The sequence below is a fragment of the Phalacrocorax carbo genome, chromosome 14, assembly GCF_963921805.1.
Source record: "Phalacrocorax carbo chromosome 14, bPhaCar2.1, whole genome shotgun sequence".
Lineage (NCBI taxonomy): Eukaryota > Metazoa > Chordata > Aves > Suliformes > Phalacrocoracidae > Phalacrocorax > Phalacrocorax carbo.
The window spans coordinates 2,704,742-2,716,139 of record NC_087526.1 but is presented as its reverse complement, the minus strand read 5'-3'; positions in this window follow the sequence as shown (position 1 = coordinate 2,716,139).

Sequence of the window (11,398 nt, the reverse complement as noted above, 5' to 3'; positions counted from 1 at the left end):
AAACCATACTTGTGGGAATGACAAAGATCCTGCTAATGAATGGGGCTCTCGTTTGGCTCCGTTCCTGCCGCAGTCCTCTGGGTCACATGCGGTTCTCCGTGCTTAATGGAAGAGTCAGCACCTTCCTTCTCGCTCTGAGACGATGCAGTAAATTTAACCATCTGCTACGTTTCGTTAGAGCTCGGAGGAAAGGGAACAGCAACAGGAGGAGTATCTGGGCGATCAGTTGTGCGCCTTATGTATTGGACAAATAAATGTTTGCATGTGTTAGCACAGCAGTCTGATCTTTTTCTTCTGATTAACGTTGATGATACTGTTCCCCAAACTCTGGAAAACTTTGCAGTAGTAGCTGAATGGTATCATAACAAACTTGTTAGTGGAAAACAAGTGAAGAGTGGATGGTGAGAGCTATGCCAACATAATTTCTAAATAGACTGGCTAACTGATCCCCTTACAAAATTCAGAGAGCATGGCTCGGGAGTATTCTCCATGATTCTTGCTCAAAATTCCTGAAAATTTTCCCCTTTTTTTTTTTGCTGTGAGTTAGAATCAAAACAACCTGAAAATGAGAAATCAAAATATTTGAAGGCACTGAACATATCTTACACTCATCCTGGAGGACTATCTGCTACTATAAGTGCATTTATACTAACAGAGGCAAAGGGAGAGGGGGAAATCTTAGAAAATCTTCCATCAACAGGAAAATAAAAATGCTTTCACCCCAACCACCCCTTTATTTGAGCTTGCACCCCCACTGCGGACAGCTGTGAGGCAGGAGAGCTGACTCCCCCTCCAAGGTGAGGGATGCCTCAGTTCTGATCTCATCAAGTCTTGCTTCTGCAGAGAGCAGTGAAAGAGCAGCTCCACGTCACCTGCGAGCCGTCGGTCGCCCCGTGCCATGCGCAATGGTGCCGGGCTCCCCCCCTCCGGAGGGGCCGTTACCCCAAGCCCCAGGCGTTGCTGTGGGGCTGCCAGGGGGCCCAGCGGGCAGCCACACGCAGCAGAGGTCCCTGAAATGTGCCGGTGTGCCCCGTACAAACGGCAGGGAGAGCTTCCGAGCCGCGGCAGAGAGGGCCCAGCCTTCCCTGGGCAGGTCACCTGGTGGATGGAAGCAAAAGCGACAGGGAAATTGTGTCTATTTTTTATGGCCGTCTGCAGCTCAAGCAAAGATCGGGACATCCGAGTATGCATTTTTCATGGTTTCTACACCTTTTCTTGTGCTGCCTCTCCATTGCTTTTGCCCTTGGAAGAGCTAACTGGTGCCTGGGGGAGGAGGTGGGCTGTGGGCTGCAGCCGCAGCTGAGGGTGTCCATGGCTGGAGAGGAGCCACGCCGGACCTTGAACTGGTTTCAAGCCCTTAGATAACACAGACCTCAACTATATACCTCTCTCCCAGTAAGGGTAAGAGAAGTAGTGTGATTTTCAATATGCATTTTAATATTTATTTTAAACAAACATTAACCATAATGGGAATTTAGATTTGAAAGGACTCATTGTGCAGCCAATATGCATAAATAGTGGGGCAAAGATCATTTGAAAAGTGTCGGTATCACATACTGACATATGGCATCATTTACTCCCCACGTGAAGGCACGCTACTGATGTACATAATGCATATTCTACTGATGTACTACATATATATATATATTGGCTGTGCTTCAGCCATTTACCTGCCATCAGCTCTCCTGCCAGCCTCAGCATTGCCACCAGCAAGAACAGTCCTTTGTATTATCCTTCCATTTTACATCTTAAAACTCATTTTCACAGGTTTAAACAGTTGTCTCACATTAGTTAGAAATCATCTGCTTTTATTTTTCTGTTCCAGCATGGCTTTCTTTTAATTTTTCATTTCCTGTTTACAGTCACAACCTTAACATCTATTTAAACACAGCTACATCCTGCTACCAAGAATAATTGAAGTAGCTGATGATTTTAGGTACTCAGCAATTTACTGATTCGGAGAGCACAGTATCTCAGCATACCTTCTGCTTGGATCTCACGGCTTCGCTGCAGAGCAAAGAGAGTTAGCAGTATTTGATCTAGCAAACACATATTTTATTAAATTATTGGCATTCTGCAGATTTCCATGGGGTAGCGATGGCTTACATCACTTCTCATTTCCTTTGGCTAAATTGCCTCATTCCATGTTTGACCATGTACAAAAACTAAGTGCATACTGTTTGCAGCAGAGACCAGTAGCATTTTAATTCAAATATATTAAATTTCCTGTATGGTATTTACAAACTTTTATTCCATGTTTTTTTGTTAATGAATTGGTTAAAAGAATATTAATTTAAGTATTAATATTAACTGGGAAATTTGCACTGTTATAATGATATAAAGAAATGTCTTTCATACTCAAAAACTCATGTTTTCAGGGTTTTTTTATTGGTTTTGCTTGGGTTTTTTGGCAGGGACTTTAGAATACAGAATAGGTATGAGGGATAACTTACACCTGGAAGAAGTTTAAATAGGCCTTATACTAGCGATACAGAAAGGCACAGACGACATGCACAGAGGTGCTAGGCACTGAAGGGATGTGAGCGCAGTTATACAGATGCTGCTGAGGAGGTTGGGGGGGGGGGGGACGCCCAGAGAGGCACCACCTCCCTGCTCGGCGGGCAGAAACCGCTTCGCTCCGAGCCGCAGCCCAGCAGCTCCCACACTGCCCAGGGCTCCCTGATCCCTCCTCGGGCTGTAAAACCACTCCTTAGCCCGACAAACAGCACCTTATTTTTGTAAAGATCATTCTTTCTCTACGGAGGTTGAACCGGCACAAGGCGCTTGACTTCCCAGAGCAGCCTTCAAAACGCAGCCCTTCCTCCCGCGTTTGCACTCCGCCGTCCCAGGCGCGCGATCCCAACACCTGGGGGGAGCCCTGGGAACAACCTCCACACGTGTTCACAACCCACCGCGCGCCTGCGGGACTGATGGGCGCTTTGCCCGCAGGGTCACCGCCTCCCTCCCTCCTCGCCTAACCCCAAAAAGAAACCAGCACCCGTGTTTCCACCGCTTTCAAAGGGTGAGGCTTTTGGTTTTTCTCATTTCATTTCCTTGATGCTCTTGGCTGGCTGAACTCAATCTTCATACCTGAGGCAAAGCGGTACCGTTGCTCCTCCTATGCAATTGGGCATATGTTGGCGGGATTGCAAACGCTGGGTACCTTCACGAAACCATATGCCTTTCCATTTTCTTAAGAAAAGGCATAGGCGCTGGCACATGTACTCTCATTACTTGTGCGCCCGCCTCTACAGCGGTTGCGTACCCAAAAGCTGTGGGCACCCGGCAGCTGCACAGGTTTGCACGTTGGCCATCACAATCTGCTTGGGCAAATTGTTCCACTCTACGTGCTCTGTTTCTGAATTTTAAGATGTGCTTTTTTTTAAAACACTAGGTCTTTCTACATGCCAAAGAATAAAGCAAAGCCAAGAAGCAGGTAATGCCTGGAAAAGTAGAAGAGAGAAAATAGGTGAAATTCTGTTTTGAACTAATAAATATGAGTCACCACAACGATCTCATGAGAAAGAGAGTCTGGGAGAAGCCAGGCTCGTGTGTGGCATTTACACTTATGAATGGCTAAAAGCCAACCCAGCTGGCGAGCAGGAAGGACAAGGGTTATGACAACAGTGTCACTGCATTGCGTGACCTCCAGTTCCTCAGCATAATACACTTTTATTAAGGGTTGTTGCCCTGCATTTTTTTAATGTATGGAAAAAGTAAGGGTTTAGCGGTATTAGCCCCGTGACAGCGCTGGGACCCCACTTAACGCTTTCCAGTCTGCCCAACCCTAGGACTGATCAAGAGGGACTGAAATGAACTCATTTATTTCTGTGGCAGAGAGTGCCTGATTCTGACACCTTGATAACTGTGTGTAACACCCTCCTGATTTGGGGCGAATCACTGAAAGCGCCCGGCATCGGCACCCTTTGCCCTCTCCTGACACTGGAGGGGGACAAGAGGCTCCTGCAGAACACCTCAGGCTCCTTCTCTGCGCCACCCCCAGGATGCCTCTCCCCTTTAGCATCCTGGGGGGATGGCTGGAGCACTCAAGGTAGCTACTTTTTGTTTAATGGCCAATGAGAAAAAGCCGATAGTCTTGTCAAAGTCTTCAAACCATTTCCACAATGGGTTGCTATGCGCTGAGCAGGATCAGTGAGCTTAACGTAAGCTCAGTGGGACCCCAGCAACGCAAACAGACTTACACTGTTGCTGAATTTGCCCCTGTGGTGCCTGGGGTGGAACGATGAACTCCCCACCTCATAGTACTTTTTCTCTCCCGTGTTTCATAACATTATGAAATAAGTGAGCCACAGAATGTTTTAGTTGACCTGATGCTGTAGGAGTGGTAAATCAGTAAGGGCATTTATCAGTGCCCACAATGGGCTTGTGGTGCTTGAGCCAAAGAGGAGAGCCGAACCTTTTCCTTACAGGGTTAATTACTGATTATCCCAAATGTTGCTGCACCTAGATATTCCTGCACCTGGTGCTTCATCTCTTTGCAAAAGCAGGGGAAAAAGGAAGGTTGCAGAGGCCTTTTTCCCTCCCAGTAACAGCTGCCAGAGGCTGATGAGAGGTTGATTCTCCTACCCCACTTCTACTGCCAACCCCCAACCACTCTGATCTTAACCGCCTTTCAATTCTCAGACCCCTGAGCAGTTTCTGGAGGGGGTGTAATTGTAAGCACAGTGCCCACACACTCACTTTCTTAGTGCCCTTTGGTGAGCCCTGGAGAGGCAGCTGAGGATGCCCCAGAGCCCCGTAACGTGAGCCGAAAGCCTCTGCCAGCATCGGACTGTTCTCAGCATCAGCAGTTTCCAGGCTCCGCCTCTGCTTTCCATCGCCTGAAGCACCCAGGGCTGTGCCTCCGGCTGCACTGGAGAGCGCTGCGTTGGACTCCTGACGCGGCAGCGGTGTTGGCGCACGGGCTGTTCGTTTGCCCGTGTACAGCCCTGTGTTATTGTGGTTATACTGTCTTCACCACCCCTTCTCGCTCCTCCACCTGTTACACACCACAGGGCTTCAGCCTGCCTCCGAGACGGGTCGAAATGCTCATGCCTTCATCGCACGCTCTTCCTCTTTTGGCTGTGGAGCATCGCTTTGAAGAGCAAAGACCAGGCGTCGCGATGTGGCCCGGTCACTCACCGCTCGGGCAGGCCGCCGGAGGCCGCCGGCTCCACTCTGCAGCCGCCCGAGGCTCTCGGAGCAGGCGGCCCCGGGAAGGGAGGTGGCAGCCTTCCCCTTGGCCAACGCTGGCCCTCGAGCAGCCCTTTCTGCAGGCATGGATTCTTTTCAGACAGGGCAATCCCACCTTGTAAAACCCACCTGAAACCAATCGTATAGGATTTGCTCAGTGCCAATTCTATTTATTTAAAATAATGAACCAAAAAATGTAAAAAACAGACATCTGCACAGCTCACTGAGGAAAGAAAATACAGTATATTCCTTTCTCCCCTGAATCAGGTGGGGGTGATTAAAGCCTCTCATCAGGAATGGCACAAATACTAGTAGAGCCAGAGATGTTTTATATACAGCACTGCTTCGGCTGACAGCTCGGAATTTCCTTAGGGTGCTTCCCTGATGGGGTGAATTCTATCTTCAATCTATACTGCGAGGGGAGGAAATTGATATTTAAGCTATCAGTGTTGTTGCTGTGGACTTTTATACTTGCTACTAATAAAATAATACGAGGAACTCAGCGTTGCTGTTTCGGTGGCTTTCAGGGCACGTGCTCAGGCAGCACTGCTAATTCTCTGCAACTTAGACCCTGCCACCGCTACCTGCATTACGGTGCTCGGCGGTACCGTAGGAATTGTGAGTGGTCCCGAGCAAGCCTGACGCAGTGATGGACTTGTGCAAAGTCACGATGGAGCAAGTGCACTGGGGACGCCTCTGGCAGCAATTCCAACCGCCAGAAGGCTGCGCTGCATTTTAAAGGATTAGCCTCTGCAAAATGCATGCGTGTTGGGGAAGGAGGGATAAAATACACCCATTAAATCACAGCCTTTCAAAATATGATGTCACAACAAGTCACAGCCTATTAGAAGAATCAGAAGATAAATGTTTGCTGCGGGCTGGTGAAAGAAGCCAGGAAGAAAATAAAGGTTTCCACCCTGTGCGTAAATTGTAAAAGCTGACTTCTTGTGTTGCCTTGCTTCTGCCAAAGAAAAAAACCTCTTTGCTACCTAAGAGAAATACAGCAGAAGACAAATACCACGAAAACAGAAGCAGCAGCTAAGGCTTCCCACCCCAGCATGGCCGTTCTTTCCAAACGCAGCTGTGTTTTGTTCTGGTTCCATGCCATTCGGTCTGCAGAGCTGGGCTTTGCTTCCATCCAAGGGAGTTCATCCAAACTGAGGGCAAAAGGGTCATACCTCCGGCCCTGGCTTCAAACACTACAGGGATAAGAAACTGTTGTTTAAGAAAGGGGGAATTTAGGCTTGGCGATAAATTAAATGACGTCTCCTCTTTACACCAGTATCTGTCACTCAGGCAGTATCGGGCAGGGGGAGGACAAGGCTAAAGTTTCACTCAAAGTTCTCAAGACGCCAGGGAGCAGCAGGAGCGCTGCGCCTGCCATCAGCGCCTTGGGAAACGGCCCTTTTCCTGATATCGTGAACTTTTGCACGTTTCCGTATAAAAGATATCTCTGGTGAAACCGATGTGTTATGACAGAGCTCCCGCTTTTCCTTCTCACGTATGAGATTAAAAGATGCATTGCAGGAATCCCACGCTTCTGCATGTCTCTGCTGCGTCCTGCTTTCCACAGATTTGTACGGCTCGGAGGAGCGGCAGCCGCAATTCTGCCCTGGCAGCCACTGACAACGACAATGAAAGCACTCCGGGCTCAAAAGAAAACAGTTATTTTATTAAAGCAACAGGAAAACTCCCTTTCTTGCGGTAGCTGGCAGCCAGGTGGGCTCCAGCATCGTATCTCTCTTCATTCCTTAAATCACCTCCTAAGAGGGGGTAAGCAAGGATGAACAAGCAGTTTTACACGCCGCAGAGCTGGCAGGGACCAGCTCCCCAGGGACCGGAGTCCTGTGGGAGAATTATCGGGCCGGAGCTCCGCAGCACCTACCTTTGCCTCCAGGGATCTCTTGGGTGTCCAGTCAAAGGTGAATTCCTACCTCAGCCTTTCCCTCTGTAAAAAACCTCGGCTCTCCGTGAAGTTCATAGGAAGTTAATGATCTCTGAAACCATGACCACAGCGTGAACTCAAATGCAGGTCACGGTCAGTACGCCTGAACAGTGAGGTGCTCTGTTCTGCCAAATCTTTTATTTTGGTATAAAACAGCGCCGAGACCTTTCTAAAATGCCCCTGCTAAGTTGGGAGTCAATCGGATGTGTCCTTAGAAGCTGGCTCCTGGAGCCTTTGCTGCGTACCCTAATACGAGGGTTTGCTGGAGGCATGTATTAATGGCTTTAAAATGAACTTCCAGCAAACAGTGCCTTGGGAGCACCCCTCTAGCCTGTACTTCAGAAACATTTTGAAATTAAAGATAGTGGAACAGACAGCTGGAAAAATAGACCATATTAATACTAATAAAAACCCTAATAGACAACAGACTGCAAGGCCATTAAAATTCTAGTCATGGCTGGGAGAGCAGACTGCAAACTTTGGAGACAACAATGGAGAAAAAGCAACTAACAGCAATTTTGAACAGAATCTGATGTGATTGTAAGAACATCAGCTGGTTCTGCCTTGCTTGTTGTTAATAGGCTCTGTTGTGACCCCCCGCACGGCAGAAATATAACATAATGAAAGACAAGGCATATAAATCAGCAATCAACTCTTTCTTCTTCTCAACACATCAGTAACAGCTACATGAAATGAAGATCTGGGATGCTCCCCTGAGCTAGTTCTGCATCGCTTAAATTGCACCCTAATCTGCCGTATTTATAATGCAAGCAACTTCAATGGATTAGGTTCTTTGAAATTCAGGGTAATTTTGTAAAACAAAGTAATGATGAAGCACTTTCCAAAGGGCTATTAAGGCCAGAGCTTACTACAGTGACAAAAGCATCTGATTCCACAGAAGTTTGAATCTCTGAATTGGTATCAGTACATCATAAATACTTTTTTCCTCCGTTCTGATGGTGGGCACCAACACATCTCTTCGTGATCTAAAAATCTCTTTTAATATAATGAATCTACCTCCGTGTTCTGTAGAAAATGCTTGTGGGACAGGAAAAAAAAAAATGAAGGAATCATGAAAATGCCAATATTTTTGGTGGAAATAACCATCCTGATACCTCTGTGTACTTTTTACCTCATTATACACTTCAGATACCTCCGTAGGTGTTCATTACGTAGTCAGTTGACTGATCACCAAAGGACAGCTTAAAACAGCATTTCAGCAGGACCCTGCCAGGTGCCAATAAGAGGGAAAGAAAAGGAAACCAAGCTAGAACTTCTGATTCTTGAATATACTATGGTTTCTGAAAATTCACAGCACATGGTGGGAAAACAAGTGATATTGCAATAATGCAGCCGGAAAACTCCACTAAGCATCATCAGGGTGAGCAAAACAACCTTCTTGCTTTTGGTCACTCAGTGGTAACTGATTAATTCTTTATTTTAAAGAAATCAGGTCGAGTTGCCAGTCTAATTCGTACTTTTAACAGACATGTGGCATCGCATATGGGCCAGCTGCCCACCCCTGAGACCGACCGACTTGTTCTCTGGGAAGTTCCCACTTTGCTAGAGGCAGGGCTAGAAACTCAATTCTGGCAGGTTAATATAAGCCAATTCTTACTGCTCTTGGACTTAGAGCTCGTCAGAATGTGTGGAAAGACCCCTTTCTGCTCCTTTTCACAGGGTGGTTAAGTTCCGTATGAAGGGGGCATGAAGGTCAGGAAGGAGGGCTCTCCCCCGCTGCCGAAGGCTGGTGAGATGCCTGTGGTCGGGTACCAGCTCCTAGTTCCATCCTCGCCAGCCTCAGGGCACTGACTTTCCTACGGAAGCGGGCTCGGCATCGCAAGGCAAAGGAATGCCTTTTCAGGGGCTGATGTGCTGGGATTCGGGCTTGGCTCTGCAAACCAGGACGGCAGTGCTCCCTCCCTGTGGCAGACACTGAACGGGGAGTTCGCCAAAAAAGCCTGGAGCCCAGAGACTGCCAGCGCCAGCACACCTAGCTATGGAGACAGGCATTTAAATGCGAATGCTATGTGGTTCACCTACTTTTATCCCATTTCTCTTTACCCTAACCGGAGTTTGGCACTTTACAACCAAGTACTCCCAGCTCCAGCTGAAGAATCCCTTTCTGAGGGCATCAGGAGAGTTATAAAAGAAATGTTCCCTCACACAAAGAACCAAAACAAGCCGAGTTCAAATGAGTTTGACAAGCAATGTCAAAAAAGTATGTTCTGCTTCATTCAGCAGCAGGAGAGTTCACACTTGCCCGTACGGGAAAGCCAGCGCAATTACCCGTTCGAGTAACTCTCCAACTTCTTTGCCTCAGACTTCACAAAGGAAAAATAAAAACATGTAAATCTGATAACAAACTGCTACATCTGGAAGGAGAGGGGCTCTTTATCTCCCATCAAGATGTTTTTACTGAGCCACTGTGAAAATGCACCTTGGTGTGCTGTGTCAGAGAGAACATTGCTTGGGATTTTGATCGGAAGCTACTCATTGGCTCAAGCACAAGCTGCAAAAGCGATGAAAAATAAAACGCAAGAAAATAAATTCCAAAACGACGATGATTCAGGTCTTCTTGCAGTTAAACCAAACAAACTCCATCGTGCTAAATGATTCCTTCCTAATGACATTCATTAGAAAGTACTTTGGATCAGGCTATTCTCTGTAGTGAGGGGGAAATCAAGGAGATGTCACAGTTTAGGACAATGAGAAAGGAACAGTGCGACCTGCAGGGAATTGCATGGACAACAGGGGCAGGGTCTAAACTTCTCACACAGTGCCGGTGCCTTTCAGCTCCTGGCTTTCTCTCCCAGCAATGGTCTGCTGGTTTGCATGTGTTCCCCTGCTCACAGAAGCAGCAGCCAGATTTCCTATCCTACACACATTTCTTCAGCAAAACAGTGCTTGATCCAACTTAGAGCAAGCCAAAAGTTGATTTAACTTGCAGCTGCTTCTAATAACTCCAAGCAGCCAAAGAGGTGGTAGGTACTCACAGATGCATCCAAAGGATCCATATGGCACCTCTGCTGGAGAGCCACCACAGTAGTAGCTACCACCAAAAAAAAAGGCGCTTGCTCATATTTTACTGTCATAAATCAACTTTTCCTCAGCTTACCGCATTGCTTTAAGTACGAATTTCAGTCCTCAATTATGGCCGGCTTTCTTAGACACGTTTTGAATGATTTCCCTCTTACTTTCTGATCGGTCTATTTTGGTCCCGTTTCTCATTTGCAATAGGCCCAGATGAGATATTGCTCCTGGGAACGGACGCAGGATCCCAGCTCAACGCTGGAAATCAATACAATTAGAAGATGTTCTAAATCTAGTATTCCCTGAAAAGCGGGGGTTCTCTTTCGAGTTCTAAATCTGCAAAACCTTCCTATATTTTGTAAAGCAGGTGAAACCACATCTGCAAGTACCTTCCGGAGTGCCAGGGTGTGTATGCTTGGCTCATGGGGCAGGTAAATGAACACGTGTCAAAAGCAGGAGCAGCACCCGCAGCCTTTCGTGGATAATGATGTGTCAGTCTTGATTCCTCTAACAAAGCAAAGAAAGCTAGCATTATTCTTTAGAATCCCCTAATCGTAATCAAATAATTTAACTAGCACAGAAACATAATTAAATAATATACAAAGATTCCTTCCCAGCCTATTAGCAGATTCAAAGACATTAAAAATAGCACTGTAAGCCTTCCTCTCCTAGATTTTTCTTCTTTATTTCTGCTGGGCTTCGATTTCTTGACTCATTTGATGTGTTACAGACCTAACGCTCGCATTGACATTAGCAGTGACAGCCGGTAATAATGCCCTTGTCAGCCGACGCTGACTTCCTGCAATCCCAAGAGTGCTAATAAACGGTTGCCTGATCCAAACCCAGCAATATCAACGGAAAGGATTCCTGCCGCCTTCCGGGGCTCAGTTGTTCACTTTCCCAGTTTAAGGTTGAATTAAGAGGTGACTATCGCAAATAACACAAACGTCACCTGGGCTTGCTCAAATGTCAGCTTTTATTCTGGGCTGCGAAGCTCGAGGAGGGAGCCTGGAGGAACCCTGACACTGACGGCCACCTTCTCCTACATAATCTGCTACATGCTCGTATTTAAGTAATGGCTCCGCAGGAAAACAACATGCTGTCACAGGAGCTTCCCCAGGGGAGAGAAGGCACACAACAGAGAGAAACAATCTTCTCCAGATGCATCTGCTTAAGGGGCTCTTAATTCCAGTTTTTGTACAGGTAACAGGTTTTTCCAGCCAAACT